The sequence below is a fragment of the Pteropus alecto genome, unplaced genomic scaffold (assembly GCF_000325575.1).
Source record: "Pteropus alecto unplaced genomic scaffold, ASM32557v1 scaffold110, whole genome shotgun sequence".
Lineage (NCBI taxonomy): Eukaryota > Metazoa > Chordata > Mammalia > Chiroptera > Pteropodidae > Pteropus > Pteropus alecto.
Genome location: NW_006431920.1, coordinates 1988382 through 1994622, shown reverse-complemented (window position 1 = coordinate 1994622; position 6241 = coordinate 1988382). Strand labels below are relative to the sequence as shown.

At 46.1% G+C, this 6241-nt stretch overlaps 1 long non-coding RNA gene across 2 annotated transcripts in view; it reads right to left on the bottom strand.

Moving 5' to 3' along the window:
- Positions 1-6241, bottom strand: part of LOC107195299 — a 9388-nt gene extending 3147 nt beyond the window's left edge. The window contains exons 1-4 of one of the 2 annotated variants that reach the window (XR_001516409.2): positions 6192-6241; positions 5437-5520; positions 2963-3136; positions 1-97 (exon numbers count right to left, since the gene is read on the bottom strand). This is a non-coding gene — a long non-coding RNA (uncharacterized LOC107195299). The remainder of the gene's footprint in view (positions 98-2962; positions 3137-5436; positions 5521-6191) is intronic. The other variant, XR_003044684.1, reaches the window with a different exon arrangement.

Genomic DNA, 6241 nt, shown 5'->3' with positions numbered 1-6241 from the left:
GGCTGGACAACCTCACCCTCCTCACCCAGCCCACGTCCTGGTGCTGAGCTGTAAGCTTCCGGAGGCACGTCTTCCAATTTGAGCTCACCGCTGATCGCTGCACAAAGGAACAAAACCCCTTAGGGGTCTCAGTGTGGGGCTGAGGAGCCAGCAAGAAACCCCGAAACAAAGGGGTAGCTGGAAAGACCCAGAAGCTTGCAGAACTTCTAGGCAGAAGCATCCCCACTCCAGGCGGCCCCAGGCTTCCAGGGGAATGCTGCAGCCTGTGGGATACTGCTTCGGTCACTCTCCTTGGACAGTGAGGTAAGGACAGATGACCGCAGCGGGCAGCTTTGCTCATCCTGCTCTGCATTTTCTGACTGCTCACCCTCTCCTCCCCCTGGCAGGTGTCCCTCCCCATCTTTCTGCTTCTGCTGCCTTCTTCTCGAGCCAACCTCTTTGCTCTTCTCTCAATGTCTGCATGTTTCTCTCTCCAGCGCTTTCCAGTGTGTCTTTTGTCCCTATCCCCTCTTGCTACCTTGCTCTACATACCTCCTCTTATTTCTCCTCCTCTCAGTTCTCACAGTACCTTTCCGTGTCCCCTTCGCTTTCCTCCGTTAGGTAGAAGCTTCCTGCACCAAACACCAGAGTCTCCCTCTCGCATCCATCCCATGCTCCCTGGGCCACCTCCGCTGTGACACACACAGTGTCTTGCATCACAGACTCCCTCAGCCAGCCTTACGGATTGTTTCGGGTGCTTGGTCACATGCTGGCCATGCTCGGTTCATTTTGGGGTGACAAGATGAAATTGTCTTCTGCGTAGCCACCAGACCCACAGCACAGGATTGTACTAGGTTTTTGAATATGAACAGCTCTGCCCCCACGATAAATAATGATTCATGAAGAATCTTCACCTGCCCCCTTTAAAGAGCCCGGTGGGACCCTTCCTCCCTCTCTCCCCACTTCAGAGGCTCGCTCTCCTGCCGAATCTCACCTTCTTGCCCATTTTCCAGTTCTGTTTCTGTCTTTCTCTCTTTACTTCTCAAGTGCTTTTCTTTTTACCTTGAATTCTACCTTTCGGTTTTTCTCTTTTCCCTTTACTTGCTATTCTCACTTGCTAACTGATAATTATCTTGGCTGAATTTTGTGTTTACTCTTATGTTCTTTTCTACAAAGGTAGCTTATTACACAACTACATATATGTAATGTTTACGTATTAGAATTGTTTTTATAAAACTTCCCATGTAAATATATCAGTAATGTAACATTTTCCAAAACATGTGTTCAGCCTTTAGGGTACAAAAATGTGAGTACTTTCATCTCTTGACAAATATTAATTGAGCTCCCATTAGATGCCAAACACCCTGGGACATGCAGCCAGAACTAGTCCCATCCAAATAACAGGAAATGGCTTTCTGGAGGAAGCTTCATGTAACCAGTCAGATCATGGAGGAGGTGAGGAGAGAAAAGGCCAAGAAAATAGACCCAAATAGAGGACAGCGCATGGACAAAGGCAATTCGAGTAAATAAAAGAAGTCGGCACGATTAAGACTTAGCATGAGAGAACAGAGGATAGAGGGCTGGGTGGCTGTTGGGGCCTGGGGGTGGAGGCAAAGGAGGACTCAGGGGAGCCCCCCCACAAAATTTCTGGCTTGAGAAAACTGGACAATAATGACACCATTACTGATGACATTATTATTAGAGAGGGAATTTGGCAAAGAAGGAGCAGGAGAAGGATCTGGTTGAACGGAAGAAGATAATGAGATCAGCTTGGGAAGCACTAAGCCTGAGGTTCCTGAAAGACGCCCCAGCGAGACGCCTTTCAGCTCTCAAACGAGCAAGCTGAGAAGACGGGGCTGAGCTGGCCACACGTATTTGGGATCAGCTGGCTAGGAATGTTGAGACCGTCTGTCTGTCGAGAGGCCTATTTAATCTGAACAGGTTACAGATGTCGCTTTGAAAAATGGGGGCAATTTACCCTGAAAACTCACCGTCAAAGGGGACAAACCCTGAATCAGAAGCTTCTGTCCAGTGGCCATCACTCAAATTCTAACTATTTCAATGTGTCTCCTCTCTCCCTGTCACGCTGACCTCTGCCGCTTTTCCACTCACCATCGCTTAGTATTTTGTCTTTCTGGTTTCTTTGCACCTCTGCTCCGCTTTCTCTTTTCTTGGTGTTTACTGGGTCCCCAATGCTTCTCTCTCTGTGTAATTCTTGTCCCTGCCTCTTGTTTGAGATGTCAGTTCATCTCCTCTCTGCCGTGTCCCTCACTTCCTCTCTGCCGTGTTCCTCACTTCCTCTCCTGTCTCTGTTTCTCAAGGGTTCGCCTTGACCCTCTCTCTGCCTCCACTCTTCCAATCATTGTCTTTGTACGCATGGTCCTTGTCTCAAAGATCGGGTCCCTCTATCACTATAGGTCTCTTCTGCTGGCTTGAGGATGCCACCAGAGCCCCTCGCCCCTACTTTTTTCCTCAAAGGGTTTTCTACAGTCATCTTACTTACTTGCCAATCTGATAGTCACATGTGTTATTTGCATGTTTCTGTGACAACTTCTGGCAAGCAGGATAAAAAATTATCTCCCTGCCAACCCTCCAGCAACCTGGAAAAGTGTGGCTCTCACGTCCCTTTGGGAAAAGCCAGGCTCGCTTTTACTACTCGTGATGTGACGGCCTACGCTATCTACCTGTTTTATATTCGCTCTCTTCACATTCTCCACCCAGAGCACCTTCCTCCACTGAGTTCTCTCTCCTTTCTCTCTGGCCTCCAGGGCAAGGCTGGAGTGAGGCATGCAAGAGGCCTAAGGTCACAGATTTAAGGAGGCACTTACTCTCAGGTTCATGCAAGTAAACATCTCGAAATTCTGTACCTTAAGCCGCTCATACCCTCGTCAGAGGCTGGGCTCGTGTGTGGCCTCTTCTCCCTCCACATAATGACCTAATCGGGTGGCTGGTCATTTACAATGTGGGATTTGATTGTAGTTACCTTGTCCATTATTCGGGTATAGGCTGGGCATCTCTGACTGGGCGCAACTGATCGGACCAGGCTGGGGCAACTGACCATCATGTCCCCCTGGTTCTGGAATCAGCCAAGGCGTCATCTCACCTGGTCCTGTGGGTGGGGCTGTTCCAAATTGATAGGTCTGGGGCTGAAACACACCTACAACCAAGATGCAATCCTTAGTTCAACCGAAACTTATTGTCTTCAGTATCATAGACCTGAGGCTTTATTCTTAAAATATTTGATGCTGGCCAGAACCTTCCATCCTAAGGCTTCATGACTGTGGGAGTGGGTATACAAAAGTGGACGGATAAGTGGGGGCGGGGGGAGGAGCAAGTGTCACAATACCATTATCTAAGCAAAATCCGCTTGAATCAAAGAAAAAACTATGTAATATCTGGGTGTGGTTGCTCTCTCTTTCCTTTTTCATGCCAAGAGTTTTGGATTTATGGGCACCGAAGAGAGAAATAAGGAAAGGAGTGGCCAGAGCCTGTGACCAGTAAGGTGGGGCCATACTGAGCTCTGAGGTCGAAAACTAAAGCCAACTGCTCTTTGCAAAGTAATACTCCCGCTCCATGATCCCCGCCTCCAATCCGACCAAGCCTCACTCTGCCTCGTTATTCTGTTAGACCCTGTTCTCTCTCTTCTTCTCAATTTTCCACCAGGAGCCGATCTCCAGGCCTTGCTGCTTCTAGCCTGGGCAGAGATCTCTGTATCCTGGATTCCTGTGGTTTCTGCCTCCCCAGTTTCTCCTGTTACCTCATTTCTGTCTCTCTCTTCCCTCCAGTGACGTTCTCCAGCTCAGTCCTGGGTATCTCGTTTTCCCTTCCCAGCTCTCTTCCCCTACACCTCCCCCAGCCTATATGTCAGGCTCTGTCTCTGTGATTTTCCCCACTCGACCCACAGAAACTAAAAGATACACTTTCTAGTTATATCCATGACTTCTGGCAGTGGGGAGAGGGGAGTGGGAAGTAACAGCTTAACGGGTATGAGGTTTCCTTTCGAGGTGATTGAACTGATTTGGAACTAGATGGAGGTTATGGTTGCGCAACACTGTACATTTTTTTTTCCTCTCTTTAATTCCTCCCTCTCCCCCCGCACTTCCACCCCTGACATATGGATGTTGCCATTTCCCCTTAAGAACTGGATTTCTGAAGGCAGGGCGTCTCCTCCCACACGTTCGGGGCGTGCACCGGGCCTGGTGCACCCCGGGCCTGGCACGCCCAGGATATAGTCCGTGGCTCCACCTGAGGCACAAACCCAGGACCTTCTCCGTGTAAAGCAGACATGCTGACCACTACACTATGGTGCCATCTCAACACTGTACACTTTTAAATGGTTACTTTAATGTAATATGAATTTTATCTTCATTAAAAAAGGGAAAAAAAAGAAAAGAACACTGGCTCTGGGCTCAGAATGCCTGGGTTTGACCTGCTCATTTGACCCCAGACCAACTACATACATGGTCTCTCTGATTCATTTCCTTATCTGCAACATGGGCACATAAGTAATATTAGCCTCTAACAGCAGCTGTAAGCACTAAACTACAGCTGAGCTGTTAATAATGTGGTTGTTTTTACTGTGTCCTTTACTCCTTTCTTCTCTCTTTTCATTTCTCCTCCTTCTTCCTCTCTCTCTCACAGTGCCCACAGCCCCTCCTCCATACCTCTACCACTTCCTCTCTTCTCTCTATATCCGGATGCCTCTCTCTTTGTATAGTCCTGCTCTTAATAACATCCCCCGCGTTTACTTTTTTATGTGTTTGGTTTTAACAAAATTTATGAGGATTCACAAAAAGAGCTACCAAACTTTTTGATATGTTTAAATTGTTATTGTTTACACATACATATACATATACATATATTTTTTTTATTTTTATTTTTTTTTACTTTCCAGAAAAACTTTCTTTTTTTTCATATCATTTTTAGAAGTCCCTCTGGTAGCTCTTGTGCACAGATCACTCTCTCAGACGTGCTGGTGTGCAGGTTGGGTGTTACTTGTTGAGTTTTAGATGTTCAGCTTATCGTCATTTCAAGTGAAGAGATCTGAGGACATCTCTCACTCCGCCACGCTTCTAGCGTCACTCCACATTCCCCACATTTAAATCAGTCCCTTCTGCCATCATCAGGGTCTTTTCTTTGATGTTGACCTTGGGCCCATAGTTCTTAGCCCATCACAGCTTCACACAGAAGGTCTCCTATGGCAACTCATAATTCATGCTTCGATTTTTATTCTGCCCGCCAGGTTACTGAGCAGGATCTCTCTTTGCCACCTCTTGCTAATACTCTTGGATTTCCCATGGAGTCAGGTCATACTGGAATCAATTCAAAGCAACACTCATCTGCCCACCCCACATTCCTCTGGTATTCCTTCCCCAGTGTCATGGTCGCCCTTCAGTTCCTTTGTCTATTTTTCCTCTTAGGAACCAGAAAACAAAGTTTGTATCTAATCATAATTACCTTGCTCACAGCTTGGCTCAGTGCTGGGCATGTTTTTTGTCTTTCCTCTATCACTTTTCGGGAGACAATATTCGTATTGGATTACTGATCGGAGAAAAAAAATTAATTAGAGGCTGCAGGCATGTGATGAGGGACACCACCTTATAATTACATGTCAGGACCACCCATGAATCCTCGTGCTTCGATGGGGGAACTTCTGGCCCTTAGGTCACTCTGAATCTTAGTGTCTCCTAACTTGGTGTTGCTTGTCCCATTCCCTGGGACAATCATGAGAGGGGAAAAAAAAAAAAACACTGAAATTTTATAGGTGATGAGCCTCTGGGGTTTTAAGGATAACGGAACAAGTAGGAAAGTCATAAAAGTAATTAATCACCCAAAAAGATGATCAGAGGGAAATGAAAGCTTATCTCAATGTAAATTGTATATGCGAAAAGTCTCAGTGAACTGTACAAAGCTTAGGGAATACCAGAGGCATATTTTCTCAATAGAATATTCATTTTCTGGATATTCACAGGAGAAAAAAAAAAGGACATAATTAAACCCAAATTAGGCTCTAGCAGAGTAGTCATTTGGCCGATCATTTTAATGATGAGATCTGAGAACATGTCGGTTTTGTTCACTGTTACTTATATTCACTCCACCTACTACAGGGCCTGGGACATGGTAAGCATTTTGTGAATACTTGTTAAATGAGTGACTGAGTAAATAGATGAATGAGACATGTACCCCAAGAGGGAGAGGAAATAATTGATTACCATTTTCAAAGCTTCTATGAATAGGAATTAAATCAGGATATTCCTTCAGA